The sequence below is a fragment of the Schistocerca gregaria genome, chromosome 2 (genome assembly GCF_023897955.1).
Source record: "Schistocerca gregaria isolate iqSchGreg1 chromosome 2, iqSchGreg1.2, whole genome shotgun sequence".
In the NCBI taxonomy this organism is placed as follows: domain Eukaryota; kingdom Metazoa; phylum Arthropoda; class Insecta; order Orthoptera; family Acrididae; genus Schistocerca; species Schistocerca gregaria.
Window position 1 is genome coordinate 317278971 of NC_064921.1, and position 23378 is coordinate 317302348.

Sequence of the window (23378 nt, forward strand, 5' to 3'; positions counted from 1 at the left end):
TGTATTGAGCACCGTAGAGGCCGAGTATATGGCACTATCTTACACCACACAGGAAGCATTATGGCTACGAACATTAATAAGTGAAATAGAACCCAATTTAATTGAGGAACCTACCATCTTCTGTGACAATAAGGGAGCCATAAACCTAGCTAAAAATGATGTTACTGGTGCTAGGAGAAAGCATATTGATATACGACACTATTTCATTCCGGACCACATAGAGCAACAGAACATTGCCGTGGACTATCTTCGCACAGAAGACATGTTAGCTGACCTTCTGACCAAACCCTTGGAAAGGGAGAAGTTTGAGAAAATTGTGGGACTATTTGGTTTATCTTGTGGAAGCAACACACAAAATATAAGTTCAAGGAGGGGTGTTGGAATTGTGTGAACAATATATTTCGTGCGTGATGGTGCAAAGTGCACTGTGTAAAATAGACCTCTTTGGCATTGTCTAACACTCTTTGTGTGCGCTAATTATTCTGTTGTGTTCGATGTAAATTTTTTGTTCTTGAATGTGCAAATATAGTTATTAGTAAAATGTCCTTTTTTCTCCTTAATACTTATTGAGCTGCACAAATTCCAATGACAGGTGAGGATAAAAAGCTGTACTACTCACCTCACCATCATCTGTGCTCTGCAAAGGGGGACTGCTTCGTTGTATTACTGTAGATTTTGCATTGTGACCTGTCTCGTGCACCCCATGTGGTGAAACCACCACCACCAGTGTAACACAGATGAGTGGGGAGAGGGTGATACAACACTAATTCCATGTGCTTTGGTATAACACCAGGATTTAGCCTGTCACACACATAATAATAACTACAGTTGACACCTTCATCTATATTACAGATCAATTTCCACTTCTTTAGTGTCTCACTTTTTGATGCAGCTGGAAATTTATAGAAATGTTTATTCTTGTGTTTGGAATTTGTTTTTACATAATAACTACACCTGCATCCGGGAAACTTGCACGAGTATTTCAATTTCAATCTCAAACTGGATTCTTCTCTTCCTGTATGATCCATCCTCATGTGTCTGAAATGTTATTCAAACCAAAAATTAGGAACGAGAAAAAAGATGGTTTACACTGATTAATGTTAAAGAAAACGCAATGTTAAATTAATTTCACTATCAAAAGTCATATTAGCTTATGTCTAAATGCAGCTATCCTGTACTGAAGTATTGATAACTGTTATCATGGCTTTTAATCTGATGTGGTATTTCTACAAAATAGTGAAAAAACGAAACAAATTCTCATTTCTACTACGGATATGCACATCACTCTATATATAACTGCGTGAGCATAGTTACACTATATTCAACACTACTTCGTTAAACAGTGCTATCAGGCAGTATAAACACTGCTTATTGTACCATTTCAGTATATTTCAGCATCTAGATACCATGGTAGATACCAAATTCAACTGTGCATTATCAGTAACAGTTACAGCTGTAAATCTGTATTACATTGTGTTGAGCATTAAAGTGCGAGAAGATTTCTACTGCATTGGATATTGCCACAATAATACGTGTAAATGTCCAACTGCTTGAAGGACCTGCTTTGTGTGACTTCCAAACAAATGTCTTATTATGTGAGAACACAACCTTTGTCGATACAATGGCAACAAACACTTTTTACCTGGATAGAGTGTTAGGTACTGTACAGAATATTTACTGTCGAAAACGGGAAATAGAACACACTCGAGGCATTACGAATCAATTGTAACATGTCCAATATTTGGTATGTAGTAAACAGCACAATAAATGGCACTTATAAAAAAATAATACTTATTATGTCACTAAGATTACTTCGTGGCAAAAAGGAAGATAAATCAAAGCCAGAATTATATTCCATTACAGGATTCGGAAAGCTTAATACCAACTATGTGAAAAGCTGCTAGCATGGGATTCTCTATGAAATACAAGGAAATATGAACAGAAATAAGAAATATACATACCCTTTAAGTAAACTGAGCAACGGAAATTGTATTTCTTTGCAGGAACAAATATACAGAGTCCACAGAACGTAATGTGTTCAATATGAAACAAAAGTAAATACTGAATCATCACACCATCAAATATTACGAATGCCAAAAATTAAGCAGAATAATAGCAACATACTTACACTGCAATTTAAACGAAAAATCACGATCACGTTGCTACGATACCAAAACAATTATGGAAGACTACTTCATCCAATAGGAACACGAGACTATAAATTGCTAAACTTTCAGCGCTCCAAGTGGCCTGGGACCAAACCAACGTCGTGTTACCATGAATCTGTATATGAGTTTCACCCCCCCCCCCCCCCCCCCTTGTTTAAGCCCTGTGTGAAACCTACCCTCATATCGTTCATGCATCGAATTGACAGGTTTGAGTTTGTGATTCGAAACAGCATACTTTCGTGGATGTGTAATGACAACCAGACAATTGAAAACAAATCTTTTTAACGCCAATTCTCACTCATCAAGCAAGATGTACATCGTGGCAAAACAGCCGATCGTTTTATTCAGACTGTTTAAAGTGAGGTCGAAGTGTCAGCAGTACTAACTCAGATTATACACAAAAAAGACCTTTTTAATCATGGAGGTATACCTGTAAGTTGTTTACATAGATCGTTGCCTCCATGTTTTTAATCATCTCACTGCCAGAGATACTAAGTACTAATATTAAGGTTTTCGGCACTGAGGCGACGGTTTCTATGAGGTCAAGGCAGTATTCTATGAAAATTATTGCTACAGATTCCAGAAGAAGAAGCGTTTGAATTAACAGTTCTGAGTATGTGCTTTGAAATGGTGTGCTTTTATGAATACGCACGTCAGACATTTTTAACGCCATTTACCGAGCGAAGTGGCGCACTGGACTCGCATTCGGGAGGACGGTTGAAACCCGCGTCCGGCCATCCAAATTGAGATTTTCCGTGATTCCTCTAAATCGCTTCAGGCAAATGCCGGGATGGTTCCTTTCAAAGGGCACGTCCGATTTCCTTCTCCACTCTTCCCTAACCCGAGCTTGTTCTCCGTCTCTAATGACCTCGTTGTCAATGGGACGTTAAACACTATAATTTCATCCACCTCCTTTAACGCCATTAGCCGAGCAGGGCGTGCATCACAGCGAAACAGCCGATCATTTTGTTCCTTGTTTAAGTAAAATCGAAATTTCAACAGTATTAGCTCGCACTATACACAAAAAAAGACCGTTTTAATCATTTCTCGGTCAGATATATTGAATTTTGGCATTGAGGTGACGGTTTCTGTTAGGAACAAAGCGAAATTGTATGAAAATTATCGGTTACCTTCCATACCAAGAAGTTTTTTTCCTGCAGTAAATTTTAAGGGAACATCAAATAGGCCTAAATCCTTTTTCTTTATTTTTGCTGATTTTTTTCCTCTGTAGCACCATCAGTGTATAGGCCATTTTTCTTCTGGTTTGGATAATCAGGATAAGAATTTCAGTTACAATTTTAATTGAACTTTACACCTACTATGGCATATATATTCAGCTATTATATGCATGAAAATTAAATTTGATGTTATAAAGCAGCATACAGAATTAGGCCACATTACACACTACATCTTTAGTTTTGCATTGTTAGGAGTACACACATTAGTATATTTTACTTAATGATTATAGGTAATCATATAGTCAGCTATGAAATCTGTAAAAATAATGGCTGAAGTGTGCACTTAGATAATCATTATATTTACAAAAAGAAATAGATCCAGTACTTTGTCAACATATCTTTATTTCATATTCCATGACAAAATCTTTTCAGCTGCAGAAATACAATATTTCAGGTCACATTAAAACATCGTACTAGTATATTAACGAATGACCTTTGTGTCTAAAAGAAAGTACATATTTTATTCAATTTCACAATACATTAAATTGGGAGCCAACTGTCAGCTTTTTAACTGTTTTAAATTCATCATGGAATGGTAATTGCAAGATGTTCTCACAAAATAAATGCAAATCTTTTAAAATTATGTATACAAGTCATTACACTGGAAGTAAATAAGATATTATTAAATTTGTCCCACTAAACCAGTACAAGTGTTACGAAGATAATAAAATACAATAAATATTATGAGACAAATTGACCTTTACAATATACAAATTCCACAATGGTGCAGAGTAAAATCTTAATTATTTATTGCTCATGTAGGTTGGATTATACTACATGGCCTACACCTCAACAGGAAAAGGAAGTGTAAACTGGCTGGGCTAATAGCAGGAAATATAAGATGGGGAGGGGGGGGGGGGGAGCACTGCCATGAGTGGTAATATACCAGTGGTCTGCGACGGGTCAGGCTCTTATCGCGCAGTTTCCTTTCCCTGAAAGAAAATCCACCTACCTCGTTTCTTAGGTAGTTGCTGCACTCGCCTCTCCTGATAGCAGCTACTGGAAAAATTGCAGAAAAGCAGTGTTGAAGAAACTGCAATTTAATAGCCGCTCACCGGAGGCCGCGATACATGTTTGCTGAAATACAATCTATGAGCAATCTTCCTAAATAAATTGAGTTATTGGAATGGTAGTAATTGTTTACTCAAACGAGAACGCGAAGTTGGTAATTCTATTTAAGCTCTTTATTGTCTTTAAGCCTGATCATCAGCCCGCTAATCTACGTTTGAAGAAAGTTCAGTTCACAATTCTATCCACACTCAAACCCCGCCAGAATTAGCTTTCAAAGTTACGGAATTTACTTAACTGCAACACAGACGATTTTCTAACATACACGTTTGCAGTCGATGTTCAATAATAGTTCGTTTTTTAACGTTAATGCTCGCCATAAGCACTTAGTAAAAGTTTACGAAGTACCGCCACGCTTTTAATTATTAAAGTTACTCGCGTCTTTCGCGGAACGAAAAGTCACAACTCACTCAAACTCACACTACGCGTTACTGGACTCTTCCAGTCTCAAATCGCACAGTACCGAACCGATGAAGCCGTTTTATGACTTCATTTTACACATTATTCGCGAGGACACATCAAGCATGTCTCTTCTCGATCACAGTACCTTCGCGACTCCTCATCCACTCGCGACTCACTCTCCTAGTCTGCTAACCGTCCTCGCATCTCATTGGCTCACACATCACACAGCCAATCAGAATTAACTCTTTGGGTGCGCCTCGCGCCAAAATCTAGCACGCACCAGTCATGACTTCTGAATCATTTACGTCATGATTTCTTGTTACACAAAATTTACTGTATAATTTAACAAACCGAAAGGAAAACTAGACTTTACTTTATTCCCAGAAATTATTTAAACACTCGCGAACGTTCTGGCTGCTTGTACAATACCATACACTCTTGGACATCCGACATTCACTAAGATGGGGAACCACTGGCGACTCTGTTCCCACGGTTACATCGTCTGAACACTTGCGAGTTCCAACCTAGATTTTATACACTTGCAAAGAATGGCGAATGTCCCTCTTTCATTCACTCAGGCACACTCATTCACTCTCACCTACTCATATAAAATAACTGTTCACAAAAATTCAAAACATTTATGGTTTTAACAAAGTTATAGGTGAATTTCTAAAAGTAAAATTCTCAAAATAAATACAAAAGCACGGAAGGTGATTTTGTTTCATAGTTGGATGGTCACTGAAGGTGATCTATACATAATGGTATTTATTTAGACTCGAAAATTGTAGAAATTTGCGTTTTCTGTAAGATTTTTCTAACATCCAAAATATGCAGGTTTCAAAGCTCAAATTTGGATGACTTATTTTTATTCATAACAGAAACTAGTATATTAACTTTTAATTTCCTCAGGTTCCTCAGTTAGAAGTTATTAAAGATGAAAGTTCCACGTTATACACGCGGCTAGTTAGCGCACAGGTCTTACATTCTCACGGTACAGACATGCCATATGGTCGTGACGTCAGACGAACGGACACCGGTAATCTGCCCGCTACAGCACATATGCTAATCTGATGGCTACTTTACAGTCTGTCTACATTTCACAGTAAATATTTGATAGAAAACTGTGCGCTCGCACTAGTTGCGACGCCACACACCTCCTGAGGAAACTAAATTTTTTCATTCATGACAAACTTTTAGTTTTCTAAAAAAATTTCTATTAAAGATTTACTCAAACAGCTATTTAACATTTATAGTTCCTGTACATCAATCATCCACTTATACCTAGGGCTGACGACCTACAAAACATCTTATATCTAAACATGCACTTTTATCATCATTCAAAAAAAATTTTTCAGATTACAAAATTCTATTTACAAATTCCTGAAAGAGAAAACAAACCTAAATACTATCTTGATGTACGTCACACGCACACTAACACTACTATCGCTATGGTGAGCGTCACTTTTTTACCACTTACACTTAAAATTTTGATAGCACTCGTAGTTCGACCGGGTCCTGCTTGGGAGGTCCATTTCAAGTCTCGTGCTACCACCTCTGTTTACTTCGGCGCACCTGAAACATCAGCTGGCCTCAGTTCCCTTTCTAACTGCTACGTCTTAACCTACAGCAGCGATAAATGGCGCTATCTGCTTGACTCTAAAGTCTCATATTTTTGATAAAATTTACTTTACAGTATGTACAATTTTCAAATTTTTTTTTTTTTTTTTTTTTTAAGTGAAAAGTGAATTGACTTTCCTAATGCAGTACCGAAGTGGCACATTTACTCTTTAATTACTTCTTCATCTCATAATCAAACAAGTTATGGTTACATAAGAAATACTAAGAAAAACAATTCCTACAAATAGTTCACAAATACATAATAAATCTCCGCCAGCACTGGTGACTCTCCAGTTCCTGTACAATACACAACAATATAAAATATACACAAAATTATCAATATTACAATTCTGTCTCCAGGCAATCTCCTGTAGTCCTGTATCATAAATTAAACACTGAAAAATACATATTTACTTATTCATTTATCAACACTACAATCCTTATACTAATCTCTACGACAAACTTGGGGAGCTTTGTGTGTCTCTGGTCAAAAATGGAATCGATGTCATGGGTACTTTCCTCATCTCACATATCTGGAGTTACTTCAATTTCTTGTCAACATCAGGTTTTCTCTAGTCACATTCGGGTTTAATTTACAACTCTCATACTCATACTTCACACACTCAGGTTAGTATTTGTTAAAGCGTTTCCTACTAATCTGCGAAACCTCGTTACCCATACTTTCTAACATACATCCACCTCCTGAGTTACCAACGTCGCCTCAGCTCTGTTTACATTCGTAGCCTCACTTCCTTTTTGTTTACAAACATCTCCTCTGTTTACCAACAAACGCCACCTCTGGTTACCAACATTAAGCTTTTTATTTACTCACCTTCGTAGCCTCACTTTTTCCTAATATCGAGCTAGCCAAACACTATGCTCATTCTTTCTCCTTTTCTCACATATTTCTCTTCATTTGACAGTCAGTCCTGCTGCACTGTCCCTTTAACTTAACTTCCTTTACCCCTTTGACAGTCAACCTAGTTGCACTGTACCTTTACTCATTTTACCACTAAATCACCTCCTGAGGCTCTGACTTCATTGAACAGACAGTTTTGCTGTACTGCTCCATTTCCTTTCCTAAACATTAGCTTAATGCTACGTCTTAACATATCGTTCTGTTACTTAACAAACAGCTTCAATGTTCGTCACCATATTTTCTGAGGCTCTTACATTTCTTAGTTATTTTACCTTTCTAAGGGCATTACTCACACCTTAGGCCAAACATTTACTTTACTGAGACTTATTACTTATCTGAGGTATCTTAATCCTTTTTGATTTTCTCTTACACTCATTCCTTACGCTTAACCTATACTGCACTGAGGTTCTTTCCTACTCATTACTTAAACACTTTATCACTTAAAAACTACGATAGAGAAGAAGGAAAGACGATAGAATTTTAGTTCTGAATGAAAGAAGAGGTAGGTTGACAATACGGAAAAGAAAGTGGAAGAAATATTGTCAAACGACTCGAGACCTAGTGCTCGTCACGCACTTAGCTCTGCAAAGAGTGCAAAGCTCTCTGAGGTATCTACTCACTCCTGGCCACGTCTCTCTTTTGAACATATCTTTTCAAATCCACAATGTTCCTAAGCCCTAATACCTTATGTGATTTCACAAACTCCAGTCTATAAGCATTTGGGTGAGGCTTCTCTACGATTCTAAATGGGCCCACGTACTCATCGGTAAACTTCTTTGTTTCTGACGTAAGTTTCTTAGATCTTTCCCTAGTTTTCACTAGCACTAGATCCCCTACCTGAAAACTAGTGGGATCAGCTCTTGCGTCATGCCTTCTCTTTCTTTCCAGGGCCTTCTTTCTTATATTAATTAATTCTAGTAATTTCTCCTCGATCCTATTTCTGACACTCACAAGCTCAGACGGATCCTCTACTTTTTTGCCACCGTACTCATTATAGCCCTCCAAGAATTTCTCTGTTTTACAAATACATATAGGAAAATCATTCTGCTCAGGATCCTCACATAGCTGCTTACCGATGAAAGGTATTGTAATTAGTTTACCCTTAATTTTTACCATAACATCATTGGTAGAAAAATTCACCCATCCTTCATATTTATTCAAAAAGTCAGCCCCCACCAATATGTCTACACTCAGTCCATTTATAACTAAGAAGTTCTGTCTTATTTCTACTTCCTTAAATGCTATGGGTAGAAACACTTCCTGTTTTACTGTCTTCTTAGTCTTACCGGTTGCTACTACAATGTTCAAGCCACTTACTGGCATCTTAACAATCTGTTTACTGTTAGGGAGTTCATTCACCAAGTTCTGGGATACTGCACAGACTTCCGATCCAGTATCTATCAAACATTTAACTGGTTCATTTAATACTCTTAGCTCTACTATCGGTTGCCCTAAGTACTCTTTATTTATTTTGGGTTCTGCTTCCTCCAATAAATCTTGCACAATTTCTCTCCTTTCGAAGCCTGTCTTTTGGGTGGCAATCACATTCACACTTACAGGGTTTATTTCATGCTTATTATCACCCTCAATTCTAGTGGCAGCTCCTATCAGCCTATCCACTATTGCTAAGTCAAAACATTTTTCCAATGTTTCCCCCTCTTTCTCATTAACCTCCTTTTCTACGACCCTATCCAAGGCGTCGTCATTAACCTCTACCTCCTCCTCTAATCTATCCTCTTCTTCGTAACTATCTACAACATCAATTATCTTATCAAGCACAGTCACAACCCTGCCATTATTACTGTTCTCACCCCTATCCGACAGCTCTTCATTAGTTTTACTGTGCATAATGTCTTTCTGATTATTACCCTTATAACTAGTACTTAGTTCTTCAATAAGTGGCTTCTTATGATTATTCTTACAGTTAATTGGTTCATTAACCTCCACTTGACTTAAAGCTACTATCTCTGTCTGTTTTACGTTATCCTCCCTAAATTTTGTAGCAACAACATTTATGTTAGGTGGTCGTTCAGGCTGCTTTCTTATGAATGGTTTTGCCAGCGGATTTAACTTTAAACGCTGTTGCCTACGATCGCCAGCACACTCGTAGACAATTAATGGTTTTCCGAGCGCGGTGCGTCATCACTATGCCTCCAGCTGACCGCCTCACCTCCTGACATCTGTCGGCCGCTGTCATACTGCTCGCGTTCATTGAACCTGTTAACATATGTTCTTCCTCTACCACGTGAACTGCCACGGTATCCGCCGCCTCTCTGAACACCCATCCTATTAATGTTTACATCCGCGCGATTGTCATTCTGCCTAGCAGGCGGGCGATGCTCCCTCCTCATGTTTTCTTCTTCTTTTTGGACGGATTCAACCCTTTCTAAATACTGTACGAACTTGTCAATGTTATCTCGGGGCGCAGATATGATCTTAGTTTTCCAGTTCCATGGTAGCTTATTTTCTACCCCTAATATGATCTGTTCTGTTTCTAACTTATTACTAAGGTAGGACAGAGTTGTTACCCACCTTTGAACAAATCGTTTGATGCCCTCTCTCTTGGGGTCATACTTCTCTCCCGACCAGAACCGATTAAGAACATCCATCTGCTTTCTCTTTCCCCAGTATTCCTCAAAGAACGCTAATTTAAATTCTGACAATTTCGCGTATTTTTCAGAGGCTAAATTCCCCCATACTCTGGCCTCTCCCATCAAATTTGAAGTGATAAAGCCTATCTTTTGTTTATCGCTCCATACTTTCGGCAAAACGTCTTCAAAATCGTTCCAAAATTCTCTGGGGTGCATGTTCTTACTTGGGTCAAATTTTAAAAACTGTCTGTGGATAACATACGCAACCTCGGTAGATTCAATTATTCCACTGGAAATTATACTACCACTATGGTTAGAAACACACTGTTCTACTTTGGTTAGTCTGCATTCATGCCCACAAAGTTGCTCATTCACACTTTCACTGAAATGGCTTATGTGAGTCTCTAAATTATTGACCTTATTTACAACTTGCTCTCCAAGTTTCTCACACCGAATTTTGGTATCATTTACTTTACATTCTAAGGCGGCATGATTAATTTCATTGGAATTCTCTACCACTTTTATGTGCTCACATACTTTATCTAATTCTGCATCAACATGGGATTTAAATTGCTGTTGATCCTCAGTAACCTGTTCGATTCGTGTCGTCAATTCACTTTGCACTTGAACAATATTTTCTGTACATTCTAGTTTAACCTGCTGTATTTCAACATTTACTTTACTACTGAGCACTGCTAAATCTTGCTTCCAACAGTCTCTGAGATCGGATATTTTGGAATCTAAATCAGCGCCCATTTTAGTCATCTCATTACTTAAATCAGATCCTAATTTAGACATTTTTGAATCCATTTTACTTGACATATTAGTTTCCATTTGTGACATATTAGTTTCCAATTTTGATATACTGGAATCCATCTTACTTGACATATTGGAATCCAACACGTTCATCTTAGTTAATAGATTCATCAGCATACTGGCGACATTATCCTTCGCCCCCTCATTTGCTGATACAATGTCCCTATTAACATTAACTACCGGCATGGGTAACTGTAACTCACTGGGCACTGACATATTTGGATCTGACTCCAAACTATAATTAACATAGGATGAATCAGTCAAACTACTACTGAAATTGGGTTGAGACACGTCTAAACTAAAATTCATGGGGTCATTTTCCCCTGTCTCCATCCCACTATCACAACTTAGTTCCGCCTTTTTGTCACTTGGTTGAAACTCAGCCATTTTTCTCAGTTTGACTCCACAAACACACAAAGTTTTCAAAAGCACTGTACTTAACTTTGTGCTTCGGCGTGCTGCGTTGCTGCTAGATGAAACTGCGGGTCCGTTCACCATACACTGCAATGCTGTACCAGTTTCCGGGCCCCCGCTCGAATCAGCGCTGCCAACTGCCACTGCTGTCGTCGCCTCTGCGTAGTCTCCGTAGCTCGTCGTCTGCCAGACGCCGTCGTAGACTGCTATTCCAATCGGCGCGTAGTCACCGAAAAATTCTTCCGTTCCGTACAACACATTACAGTTCACGGACACTTTCACTGTCCTTCCTATTCACGTGGCGATATCAATTTGTACGCTACACAGTTCCTACACATAGCGAGCACTTCTGTATTGTCCGGTAATTGTCACTACTGCTTTTTTTTTTTGAAATTCACTGGAATTTACTATTTTTATTTCCCGGCCGATGCACCACTTGCGACGGGTCAGGCTCTTATCGCGCAGTTTCCTTTCCCTGAAAGAAAATCCACCTACCTCGTTTCTTAGGTAGTTGCTGCACTCGCCTCTCCTGATAGCAGCTACTGGAAAAATTGCAGAAAAGCAGTGTTGAAGAAACTGCAATTTAATAGCCGCTCACCGGAGGCCGCGATACATGTTTGCTGAAATACAATCTATGAGCAATCTTCCTAAATAAATTGAGTTATTGGAATGGTAGTAATTGTTTACTCAAACGAGAACGCGAAGTTGGTAATTCTATTTAAGCTCTTTATTGTCTTTAAGCCTGATCATCAGCCCGCTAATCTACGTTTGAAGAAAGTTCAGTTCACAATTCTATCCACACTCAAACCCCGCCAGAATTAGCTTTCAAAGTTACGGAATTTACTTAACTGCAACACAGACGATTTTCTAACATACACGTTTGCAGTCGATGTTCAATAATAGTTCGTTTTTTAACGTTAATGCTCGCCATAAGCACTTAGTAAAAGTTTACGAAGTACCGCCACGCTTTTAATTATTAAAGTTACTCGCGTCTTTCGCGGAACGAAAAGTCACAACTCACTCAAACTCACACTACGCGTTACTGGACTCTTCCAGTCTCAAATCGCACAGTACCGAACCGATGAAGCCGTTTTATGACTTCATTTTACACATTATTCGCGAGGACACATCAAGCATGTCTCTTCTCGATCACAGTACCTTCGCGACTCCTCATCCACTCGCGACTCACTCTCCTAGTCTGCTAACCGTCCTCGCATCTCATTGGCTCACACATCACACAGCCAATCAGAATTAACTCTTTGGGTGCGCCTCGCGCCAAAATCTAGCACGCACCAGTCATGACTTCTGAATCATTTACGTCATGATTTCTTGTTACACAAAATTTACTGTATAATTTAACAAACCGAAAGGAAAACTAGACTTTACTTTATTCCCAGAAATTATTTAAACACTCGCGAACGTTCTGGCTGCTTGTACAATACCATACACTCTTGGACATCCGACATTCACTAAGATGGGGAACCACTGGCGACTCTGTTCCCACCGTTACATCGTCTGAACACTTGCGAGTTCCAACCTAGATTTTATACACTTGCAAAGAATGGCGAATGTCCCTCTTTCATTCACTCAGGCACACTCATTCACTCTCACCTACTCATATAAAATAACTGTTCACAAAAATTCAAAACATTTATGGTTTTAACAAAGTTATAGGTGAATTTCTAAAAGTAAAATTCTCAAAATAAATACAAAAGCACGGAAGGTGATTTTGTTTCATAGTTGGATGGTCACTGAAGGTGATCTATACATAATGGTATTTATTTAGACTCGAAAATTGTAGAAATTTGCGTTTTCTGTAAGATTTTTCTAACATCCAAAATATGCAGGTTTCAAAGCTCAAATTTGGATGACTTATTTTTATTCATAACAGAAACTAGTATATTAACTTTTAATTTCCTCAGGTTCCTCAGTTAGAAGTTATTAAAGATGAAAGTTCCACGTTATACACGCGGCTAGTTAGCGCACAGGTCTTACATTCTCACGGTACAGACATGCCATATGGTCGTGACGTCAGACGAACGGACACCGGTAATCTGCCCGCTACAGCACATATGCTAATCTGATGGCTACTTTACAGTCTGTCTACATTTCACAGTAAATATTTGATAGAAAACTGTGCGCTCGCACTAGTTGCGACGCCACAGGTCATAGGTGTTGGAGCATTTTTAGGGTAGGTAGGACAGAATGAAGTCAAGTTCTGAGAGAAATAAAGATTGAAGCAAACCTTCAGTTTGAGAAAGAAATCAAACAGCATAATCCTGGCATATTGGTTCAGCGAACACAGCTGCTCTCATCTAAAATTAAAAAATAAAGAACTAGTGGTTGCTCGTCAGTTACATAGTTATTCAATTTAATTTTCAGTGTAAATTTCCCAACTAGGGTATACAAATGTTCTAAGACTGCCATTGATAATATCTTAATAGACAATTCTAGGCAACTAAGCCACATTACAAAATCAGTAGTGAATGGGCTATCTGACCATGACATGCAACACGTACCATTAAATTTTGAAAATTGTCAGGGTAAAACATCTATCGAATTGAGCCCAGAAGGCCAATAAAACAGTCAAAAACTGAGAAATTTAGGAGATTACTCAAAGAAATCAATTGGATTGATGTTTACAGCATCCAAGACACAAATGGAAAATACAAAACATTCATTAATAAAGTTAGCACCTTATTTGAAAACTGCTTTCCCCTGAAGGTAACTCAAATTAAGCAGAAGTCTAATAAGAAACCATGGATCACACAAGGGATAAAGATATCATGTAAGACAAAAAGGAAACTCTATATTATATGTAAGGACACCTTTGACACCTTATAAGCTCATTACCAAAACTACTGCAAAATATTGAAGAAGGTTATCCAGAAATCTAAACAACTGCATTATGAGTATAAGATAAATACATCCAGCAATAAAATAAAAACAATATGGGATATAGTTAAGTCAGAAACACGTAGGACCAGAAATGAGGAGGAACAAATAGCTCTAAAAAGAAATGAAACCCTGGTAACAAACACATGTTGTGTTGCAAACCATTTAAACAAGTATTTTGTCTCTGATACTGACAGCATGGGGTTGTCAGGTTCAGTAAATAATGCAATGGAATATCTGAGACCAGCGCACACAAGCAATCTCAGTAAAATGGAATCTGCATTTACTTCACCTAAAGAAATAGAATCCATCATAAAGTCCTTGAAATTAAAGCAATCAAGTGGTTATGATAACATATCAACAAAGTTAATAAAAGAGTGTTCATGTGAGCCTAGTCATATCTTAGGCCTACAATACAAGAGAGACTGAGGGGGCTTTTCCATTGAAAGTTATTCTAAAAACTTTAACATGGAAGTACAATGACATTTGACATGTGTAGACTTGATGCTAACCAGAACTGATATAGAGCACACATGAAGTAAAGATGTATTGAAAAAGTTGAGAATTACTGCATTAGTTGTTAGAGATTTAGTTGGGTCTTACTTTCTTGGGAACTTGATGGCTGTTTGCCCTTCTGTACACTACATCTCACAGATGCCATTTCATGTGTTGACCTGTGCAAAATACGTCTCTGCAACATCGCAATACTTGCTCAAAAAATGCAGCTGATGTTAAAGCAAGCTGTGCTCAATACCTATATTCTGAATTGACAATGTTACCACCATAAAATGAAGCAGTATAATCCATAAGGACACCAGCAGAATAGAATAGAAAACAAAACAAAACTTCAAACAAATAATGCAATGCAGACAGTTTAAAAAGGCTACAATTATAGATTATATACAAGTCCAAAAACAGATTATCTACTTGATGGAGTTATAAAGTTAACAGATCTTAAGCTTGAACCATCTATTTCTTTTTTACCAGCCCTGTATTCCAACTCCACTTTAATTTGACTGTAACAAGATAGCTTGTGAAGGTATCAGGAGATACACTTGTGTTACGACATGAAATGAATTTTTACATGAAATTAGAGAGTAATCTGTAGTCAAGGCTATTGGACCCAGTTATGCTGCTTTATGATAACTTTCCCCACCACTAGTCATCACAGCGCAGTAGGCTTCATGTCATTTAGGTACTGTACACAATCACAGGAAAGTTTGTAGAAAGCTGCCCAAAACCAATTAGGAAAAGTTTATGTACGCCACCCGATTCATAACATCTTTGTACAGTAGTTTTTTAACCCTAACCTTTTTTCCATTATCCATACATATTGCTAACAATCAGAGTACAATGGCTTTGAAGAAAGCAGGGGAATCTTCAAACACATAATTAGCACTGGACACACACGCAGGAACACATAATATCAAAATTTTTGAAAAAAATTATTTTTAGTCACAGTATTCACTCCCTGTATTAGCTCAAAACTACTCAGTGCAGATACATTGAATACCAACACAACATGAATAGTAGCCAAACTTAAAATTTCAAAAAGGGCACAACACTCTGCAACATTACAATAATTTAAGTAACATCTTGTGGAACTTACATTCTGCATGTATGACAGAAATGATGAGAAAATGCATGGCACTGCACCGTTCTCTGATATGAAAGCATGACAATGGTGTTCGATCAATGTCGACTTCACAAAAATGATCAGAAAATATTCTGCTATATACAAATGGTTTTGCAATATTTTCGTTGTAATGGTTTGATCCACAAGCTTCTTTTTTCATTGTCGTTCAGGATCCTATAAACAATTTGAAGTCACTTAGTCAAAATGTATAGTTCATGTTGCAACCATAAATATTAATTTAGCTAATGTACTTATCTGTGAAAAGTAACATCTGACTTTCCAGCTTTATTGCTTCAGCATTAGGCAACACAACAAACCGTTCTTAACTAATTTATTATTATCTTTTGAAAAGCAGCACAGCAGTATCAACACCTCATGGTTCTGTTGTGAGCCTCTCAGGAAAGTGGTACGATGCTACAGTCAGTAGGTGATAAAGTATTGGACGTCCACTCTTCATCATAGAACATGGAGATCGGAGACTTACCTGCTCTGTAAAATAGCATAGATGCCTGCAGCAAGCTGTGGCTGATCTGACGACAAGAGTAAGATGCTAGTGTGTTTCAGATCACATGGTTCAGCTCTATGTAGCCTATTCCTATGTTGGCCCAATGACATCATTACAATTAGAGTAGGTACAGGATCACTGAAATTGTACTGTGGGTCTTTGGTAACATTTCACTGGGCTAGACGAATCATGTTTCTTGTTCTACCAGATTGTTGGTTTTGTCTGGATATCATGTCATTCGGAGAATGGCTGCTTGGAATATGTATTGTTCCATGAATGAAGGCCAGTGGGGGCAGAATTATGCAATTGGAGGCATTTTCTAGAGCTTCCATTGGGGTCTGTGATTGTAATCAAAGGCACCATTACAATTTTGGATTGTGAGCATTATTGTGGTCCATCTGCACCTCTTCTTCCTTGATGTCTTTCCCAGCAGCAACAGCATCATTCATCAGTATTACTGTTCACATGACAAGGCCAAAAATGTGCTATAGTTGTTTGAGGAGCATAGTAGTGAAATCATTCTGATGTCCTGGCCAAAAAATTTGCCTGAGTTGAACCCGATGGAAGTATCTGGGATGCTATTGGATTTTAGCCCAGTGTCCATAAACAGTCAGCCTGTAATTTACAGAAATTGTGTGGCCTGTGTATAGACATTTATTGCCATATTCTGTATCTCTGGCAGCCTACCAAGGACTTGTCAGATCCATGCCAGAATTTGGAAAGTGGACCAATGCGCAATTAAGCAGGTGATCATGGGTTTTGGCTTATCAGTATAAGTTCTTCAGTGTATTAACATAGGCTAAATCAATGTCCTGTTTCTCAAGCACTTTTGGTATGGAATTTGTTGAAACTGAGTTAGAAATCTCAAAACCTATCAATCCCATGCAAAGTGATAAGTTATACTCCCACAGGTGTTCTGTAGGATCCAGGTAAGGACTCTGTGCAGGCCCGTCTATTACAGGGATGTTATTGTCATGTAACCACTACCATCATTTGGTCCATTGTGCTGTCCTATAATTATTTCAGAAGGCAGCATGTTCCTCCACTTGATTAGTATCTCTTTTTTGTGTGAAAGTTCTCTCCTTTCTGGTGTTTCAAAACAGTTACATCAGTGATCCAGATTTGAGGAACTGTTCATCCTCCAAAGATATTCTACAAATAATTTTGTCAAGCACCATTTCCTCCAGAATGTCACTTTTTTACATTGTTAACTACACTATGTGATCAAAAGTATCCAGACATCTGGCTGAAAATGACTTGCAAGTTCGTGGTGCCCTCCATCAGTAATGCTGGAATTCAATATGGTGTTGGCCCACCCTTAGCCTTGATGGCAGCTTCCACTCTCGCAGGCATACGTTCAATCACGTGCTGGAAAGGGTTTCTGGGGGAATGGCAGCTCATTCTTCATGGAGTGCTGCACTGAGGAGAGGTATCGATGTCAGTCAGTGAAGCCTGGCATGAAGTCGGTGTTCCAAAACATCCCACAGGTGTTCTGTGGGATCCAGGTCAGGACTCTGTGCAGGCCAGTCTATTAGAGGGATGTTACTGCCGTGTAACCACTCCACCACAGGCCATATATTATGAACAGGTGCTCGATCATGTTGAAAGATGCAATCGCTATCCCCAAATTGCTTTTCAACAGTGGGAAGCAAGTACTTGCTTAAAGCGTCACTGTAGGTCTGTGTTGTGATAATGCCACACAAAGAAACAAGGAGTGCAAGCCCCCTCCATGAAAAACATGACCACACCATAACACCACTGCCTCCAAATTTTACTGTTGGCCATTCACATGCTTGCAGATGATGTTCACTGGGCATTTGCCATACCCACACCCTGCCATCAGATCACCACATCGTGTACCACGATTCGTCACTCCACACAACGTTTTTCCACTGTTCAGTAATCCAATAATTATGCTCTCTACGCCAAGCGAGGCGTCATTTGGCATTTACCGGCATGATGTGTGGTTTATGAGCAGCCGCTCGACCATGAAATCAAAGTTTTATCACCTCCCATCTAACTGTCATAGTACTTGCAGTAGATCCTGATGCAGATTGGAATTCCTGTGTGACGGTCTGGATAGATGTCTGCCTATTACGCATTATGACCCTCTTCAACTGTTGGCAGTGTCTGTCAGTCAACAGACGAGGTTGGCCTGTATGCTTTTGTGCTGTACGTGTCCCTTCATGTTCCCACTTCACTATCACATTGGAAACAATGGACCTAAGGATGTTTAGGAGTGTGGAAATCTCATGTACAAACATATGACACAAGTGAGACCCAATCACCTGACCACGTTTGAAGTCTGTGAGTTCCATGGAGTTCGCAAGTCTGCTCTCTCATGATGTCTAATGACTACTGAGGTTGCTGATATGGAGTACTTTGCAGTTGGTGGCAGCACAATGCACCTAATATGAAAACCGTATGTTTTTCAGGGTGTCAGGACACTTTTAATCACATTTATACTGGTTATCTTCATACTCTTCTTATTTTCTATGTTTTCTAACATTTTTGATTTACCATATCTGTAGTGGATGCTTTGTTAAATTTGAGATTTTCTTTTCATTCCATACTTTCGGTACCTTTTCCTTTTTGTGTTGGTATCTCTAATAATTTATCCTTCCATCTATGGTTTATTTCCTTTTATCATTTCCTTGTATGGGGAAATGGATAGGTATTGGTAAATGAACTGGAGTAAATAATTCTGGTGTGCCCATAAAAACTTCTTTCACTGATGCACTCTATTAGATTAGGTTAGATGCACTTTCATTCCAATTGATCCGTAGTGATGAGGTCCTCCAGGATGTGGAACATGTCAGAAAAACAACAATACATGACAAATATTTACAACTAAAACAAATAAGCTAATGTACCATTCCACAGGTCCCTAGTGGAATGATCATCATTTTTTAATGAACACTATATGAAAGAGTCATTTTACAAATACTAATGCACTGAATGTAAAATAAAAAAGTTGATTTATGTATTTGTAAGGTAATAAACATGTAGAACACATCAATGTAAATAATGTGCATAACATCTTGGCTACAGAAACTTGCAGCTGGGAATTTCTGGATGTATACATTGATGAAAATCTGCAGTGAATAAACACATTAATTTTGTATGTGGAAAAGTCATTGATGGCTTGTATCTTCTTAGCTAGCTCACAAAGACAGTTCCTAACCAAACATGTTATGAAACAGTTTACCCTTTACTTAAGTATGGGTTTGAATTATGGGGCTGGGCAGCTCCACTTGAAAAGAATACTGCTGTTACAGAGAAGAACATTAATGCTTATACATGGAATGGGCCATATGCAATATGGAATCATGTCCTGAAGTGTTCATGCTGCACAACTACTTAACAATATCTTTGAATGGTAAAACATCACTAGTTGGGGTCTTTAGGATCTTCTCTGAATTACCGAAGGCATTTGATTGTGTCAGTTATAATGTTCTATTAGAGAAATTAAGTTTTTCTGGATTACATAGTTCAGCAAATATCTGGTTTAGCTTATAGTTAAGAAATACACCACAGAAAGTTACCTTAAGCTGTCTGAGTAGTACAGAGAGGGATGTAACATCATCTGCATTACAGTGGGAGTCCCACAAAGTTCGATCATGGTCTTGCTTCTGTTCCTGCAGCTTTATGTTAATGATCTGTCATTTTGTTTGAGTCAGGATGCAGACTAGTCCTGTTTGAAGATGATACAAACATTATTGTGAAGTTAAGCAAAGTAGCAGCAGCGGAGGAATAGTAAATGATGTTTTTGTAAATTTTACTGAATGGTTTTGCACAAATGGGCTGGCTTTAAACTTTGAAAAAATGCAGTTCACCAAGTTTTGTACTATCAAAAATGCCCCTCTTCCTATCAACCTAGTAGACCAACAAGAAGTAAAAATTGAGGTGGATAATTGTTCTTGGGTGCACATATTGATGAAAACTTAAACTGGAAAAACTGTATACAAATCTTCTAAAACATTTGGATTCAGTTGCTTTTGCTATAAGATTACCTGCCTACTTTGGGGATATAGAAATCATTGAGTTAATATATTTAGCATATTTTCATGCATTAATATCCTAAGGGAATGTATTAAGGAGTAACTTCTCACATAGGCTAAAAATATTCATTGCACAAAAGAAAGGAACTGAAATTTCGTGTGGCATTCACGTACTTACATCTTGCAGGTATCTGTTTAGGCAGCTGGGAGTTTTAACCACAGCCCCACAGTAAATTTATTAACTTACACAATTTGTTATCAACAATTCATGTAAATTTGAGTCTAACAGAGATATTCACAAGTACAACACTAGATGGAGAAATGACCTGCATTAGCTTTTAATGAATCTGCCTTTGGTGCAAAAAGGGGTGAAATATGTAGCTATAAACCTTCTTGACAATTTACCCATGAAAATAAAATGTATGACATATAGCAGAAGTGTTTTCAAATGTAGATTAATGAAGGTTCACCTTAACAAATACTTCTAACCATAGAGGAATTCTTGGATAGAGAGAATCATTTAATTAAAAATACTGTAAACTGACAGTATGCAGCCATATAAATATTTTTTATTTAGTTGTATATAAGTGTTCTGTGTGTGTTCTATTGACCCATTCCACGCCATAACGTTTACCCTATTTACTCGAATCTAAGCCGCACTTTTTTTCCAGTTTTTGTAATCCAAAAAAACCGCCTAAGGCTTAGAATCGAGTGCGAAGCAAGCGGAAGTTCTGAAAAATGTTGGTAGGTGCCGCTACAACTAACTTCTGCCGTCGAATATATGTAGCGCCACACAGGCATGCTTTGTAGGCACAAAGATAAATACTGGCGCCAAAACCTCTGGGTCAGTAAATAAAATTAAAAAAAAAGGGTGGAAGACGAGATTTTTTTTCTCTGCCCCGAGTTTCGACCACTGCATTTTCATACACTATCCAACGAAGTAAATACAAATTCCGTATTGTTCATCTTGTAATGCACCCGAATTTTAATGAACTACGAAATTCCGACTGGCAAGACTGGGAGAAGAGATGATTGCTAATAGGGACCTGAGAGAAATGTGAATCACATGCAGTATTCTCTTCACCATAAGAATAATACGAATATAAACATTTTGCCATGTATTCTTTCGTGTTTGCTGCTATCTCATTTAAATCCCGCCTACGAAACTAGAGTGAGACAACAGCAAACGCGGAAGAATATACATATCGTGTCATGTTCATATTCGTATTATTCTTATGCTTAGTAGTGATACAGTCAGAAATGAAGCACGGCAACTAACTAGATTTTTAAATCTAAGATGACTCTAATTTCTGTGCAGAATTTGATGCACTAAAGAAGCGGCCTCAAAGATTTTCAAACGGAGAAAAATTTTCGCCTAACTCTCCTTCAGAACAAGTTCTATCATACGCAGTCTATTATTTGGTTCTTGGCGATCATTATCAAAGAAAGCAGCACTGTACGTAATAATAAATAGCAGTCTCTTGCCATTGTTTCGCTAATGAGACGATTCCTCTCACTCTTTTTTTTCTTTTTCTTTGTTTCTTTTTTTTTTTAAGCGGCGGTATCGCGCACAAAAGCAAGCCATGCCGCTAGCGGCGACAGGCCGTAAACACGCACTATCGGAATGCGACAAACAATGCATGACAGTACAGTAATGCATTTTCAGCTTAGAGTGACGTAAACACCTATAACCAAGAAAATTGCACTTACCAGATCAAAGCAAAATAAGCAATCGATTCAAATCAGACGAAGCACGTGAAAAAGGAAGGGTACCCGTATAAATACGGACGGAGCGCCTGACGCATAGCAATGGCTACCTGGTGAAGCTTAACTGCTAAGCTTACGACTCGAACCAAACTACTGTAGCTGTATCGTCATTCATTCGACCTAAATTGTGTCTCATATTACAATGGATCAACTTTGTTTCGATTTGGAGAGGCGGCCTAAAACTTTTTTCTCCTCTTGAATTTCGAGTCTCAAATTTCACGTGCGGCTTAGATTCGGGATTTTTTTTTCGCTTTATTTCGAGTCTCATTTTTCAGGTGCGGCTTAGATTCGAGTGCGGCTTAGATTCGAGTAAATACGGTATTATGAATTTGATCTATGTAACAGCTAACAGACTAACAACACATTCCTCTAGAAGTTTAAATTAGTTACATTTTTTATGAGACAAGAAACAACTTATCAAGTGCAGTGATGTGCACAATCACAACACAAGGATAAAATACAACTACTTCCAGCAGAGAACAACATTAAAAATGACAGACCAAAGACCACACATCAGTGGTTTGATTTGCTGTAACAGAGTACCAAAATCTTTCAACACAAAATTGAAATCTTTTCTGATATAAAATTGTTTATATTTATTCAGTGGCTTTTAAGACACTGCTTGTAATATAAACCATTAGTAAGTCAGCTGCAAAATAATAAATGTAAAAATAGATATAAAATGCAAAAATTGTAGTACGTAACATGTTTGGTAGTTGTAATTATTGTAAGACTGTCACATCGTAACCCCAATCAATGCCAAATCCGAAAGCTGTGTTATCAATGAAATACAACACTTAACATTTAAACCACATTCATTAGAACACGAACCTACAGCCACAACAGAGCTGAACTCCTGGATGGAGAGTGTAGCTGTTTATATAAATATTAAATATTCTAGAATGTTGTTACTTAAACAAACATCAAATTTTCCATAATGCTGAGTCTTATACAAATATAGAATTTTCCAGAGTACACAACACTATCAAACCCAGCAATGCTTCAGAATTGCTAAATATGTTTTGGAATGGAATATATGTCGTAACCTACCTCTCTTTCTTCTGTATCCATCTCCTCCTCCTCCTCATCTCTCTGTCCAACTCTTCCTTTCCCCCCCCCCCCCCCCCCCCCCTCTCGATTTCTCCCTTCCATTTCTCTATGTCCATTCCCATTCCTTTCCCTCTCTGACCATTGAGCCTTGTTTATTATTATTGCAAACAAACTCCTGATTGGGAATTAAGGTTGCTTGAAATGAGTGGCTAAATCGGTTGGATCACTGGTGTATACTGGGGTATGAGAGACCTCTGCAGCTGCTGGTTCTAAGACAATATCTTCAATGAC

At 38.1% G+C, this 23378-nt stretch overlaps 1 protein-coding gene and 2 long non-coding RNA genes across 6 annotated transcripts in view; 2 read left to right on the top strand and 1 right to left on the bottom strand.

Moving 5' to 3' along the window:
- LOC126336949 (barrier-to-autointegration factor-like) overlaps positions 1-23378 on the top strand; it is a 74196-nt gene that overhangs the window by 44851 nt on the left and 5967 nt on the right. The gene's annotated exons all lie outside the window — the stretch shown is intronic.
- Positions 3763-14822, top strand: LOC126336953 (uncharacterized). Its single transcript, XR_007565025.1, has 2 exons — positions 3763-4297; positions 13399-14822. It is a non-coding gene; the product is annotated as an uncharacterized LOC126336953 (long non-coding RNA).
- On the bottom strand, positions 13462-22114 carry LOC126336951 (uncharacterized). The gene is made up of 4 exons (XR_007565023.1): positions 21981-22114; positions 19815-19963; positions 15738-15938; positions 13462-13548 (listed from the first exon to the last, which is right to left on the bottom strand). It is a non-coding gene; the product is annotated as an uncharacterized LOC126336951 (long non-coding RNA).